A 2,411-nucleotide genomic window follows, 5' to 3' on the forward strand; every position below is an offset into this window, starting at 1 on the left:
GGAAAGAGGGAGGAAGGGCAGAGCCAAATCATTTTATAGCTTTTAGTCTGTAAAACTCTTATTCATTCTTTTTGAGCAAATTAAAATATCTCCTCCCTCAAAAGTTTTCCATCACCAGTGCATTTTTTGTTCCTGGTTCCCCTGTGCTACCACGATATTTTCTTCAAATTACTGCAGTAGCACAAAAATTCTTACCTAACGTTATTTATATAATAAACTGTGCTATTTAAATGTATAACACTTCAGATATTATGAAATATAGAATGAATTTTTATGTAGAAAGTGTCATCAATTTACGATTAACTTGAGTTTCTCTTTACTTGCTTGATGAGAGACTTCAGGATATTACTCAACTAACAACATGGCAATATGATTGAAAAAAAATTTATAGAATGGAAAATCAGTTTCCTGTCACAATGAGATAAATATGATAAAGATAAATCCAAGTATCAAAAGCATATATGTTGTTTTGTTTACACGCTGCAGTTATGTGTTCATAAAACAATTATATCACTGCAAAAGAGAAAGTAAAAATACTGTTTGTAAGCCAGCTGGTAACCAATCTATCTTCTTCATATTCCTTAGCCCTAAGTAAACCTAATGACATAGAAAACGTTTTGTAAGTATCTTGTCATATTTACACAAAATGTTCAAACAAGATGTAATAGCTGCTATTACAGTGTGAAAAGGCTGCTTGAGCAATAGAAATCTTAAATATGTTACTTTGCAAACAGCAATACTAACACAGCAGAGCTCAATAACAACTGATGCACACTTATACAAGAAGTCATTCAACTGCTGGTAGCTGCTGATGAAATATGATATTGATATATCTCCAAAAAATGTGCACTTCTTTCATGAGATCTGTTGTAAAGACCTCATCTATATCTCTTGTAGCAAAGATGATAAATTTAATGGGTGTGCAATGAAAGCAGAAACGCAGATGAAAATCCAGATGATTTTCTTTTCTTGATAAACAATTAAATGGCGCCATTGCCAAATTTATACACCTATGACTGGGTATTCAGGTGATTTTTTTTTTATTTTTATTTTTTGCGGTATGTGGGCCTCTCACTTGTGGCCTCTCCCGTTGTGGGGCACAGGCTCCAGATGTGCAGGCTCAGCGGCCATGGCTCGCGGGCCCAGCTGCTCCGTGGCATGTGGGATCTTCCCAGACCGGGGCACGAACCCGTGTCCCCTGCATCGGCAGACGGACTCCCAACCACTGCGCCACCAGGGAAGCCCCCTCAGGTGATTTTTTTAAAGCAGCAAGTGGAGCAAATATAAAAGAAATTTAAAGCAAACAATTGAAAGTGACAGCCTTAACTCTGTTTGGAAACGTATTCAGATGGCCTCTTCTGCAAGCAGTGTATAAAGTTCTAATTTGTCAGATTGCTTAAATTAAACTGCATCTCACCATGGAAGATATCTCCAAATCCATAAGTCAAAGAAAAGATAAGACAACCTCAGACACTCACTATAAAGGAGGAAAGAAAAAAAAAACTTGCTTCTCCCTGACCTTAGCTGAAAATGAGTGTCTAATATTTCAAAAGTGCATTGCAGTGTCTACGACAGGAATCTGGCAGGTGACAGTGAGGAATTTGCTGTTCTTTGCTATTAAGCTTTCAATACTTAACTGTTAAAATGTTTAAAAGTTAAGTTGTGATAATAACAAATGTTTGTTAAAATTTCCTATTTATTCTTAGAAACAGAATTTTTGTGGTAGTGATATTTGCCCTCACTCTCAGCTTTGGTCAACTCCAAAAGAAAGAGAGGAAATAGAAATAAAACCAAATGCAACCTTGTCAAAGAACACAGCCCCTTATTTTGACAGTTTAGAGAACTGAATTAGCTTTTTAAGAAAAGTTTTACATTTTCTTATGTAACCTGGAGGTTGAACAACTCTTTTTGATGTATCCAAAATGCAAATTTACTTTGATCACCCACTGCCCCTTTAAAATATACCTAGTGTGGTAATTGCCAGGGTTCTCCTGCCCACTCTTAGATAAAATTTGTTCTAGGGATACTTTAAATTGTTATTTACAGACACAATTCAGTAATTAGAATGTTTAGTCCAAAATATTCATCACCACGAGGAATTTTGATTTAATAGCGTATTTTTATGACTTTATATTAAACACCAGCCTTTTTCAGGCTGGATGCCTTCAAGATTAAAAATGGTATAGTTGGCTTTTCTATTTATTCATCTAAACTTCTCTCACAAACAACTCCTTCCCTGCCCTCTTTTCTAGATGCTGTTTTCAAGGTAAGGACAGATCTTACTTTAACCAATCATTCAGCTCTAATTTCCTGACATATTTTGCAAGGGTTTCTTTTCTGAGTTCTTCTGACATTCTCAGCAGGCCACCTCTCTCCCCTCTGCCTTTGTTCTAGGTGGCCCTTTGCCACTC

General features: G+C 36.2%; 1 pseudogene; it reads right to left on the bottom strand.

Annotated features, from left to right (window-relative positions):
* LOC103085596 (60S ribosomal protein L7a pseudogene) overlaps window positions 1-2,411 on the bottom strand; it is a 3,690-nt pseudogene that overhangs the window by 1,156 nt on the left and 123 nt on the right.

Source organism: Lipotes vexillifer, unplaced genomic scaffold (assembly GCF_000442215.2).
Source record: "Lipotes vexillifer unplaced genomic scaffold, Lipotes_vexillifer_v1.1 scaffold896, whole genome shotgun sequence".
Classification (NCBI taxonomy): Eukaryota; Metazoa; Chordata; class Mammalia; order Artiodactyla; family Lipotidae; genus Lipotes; species Lipotes vexillifer.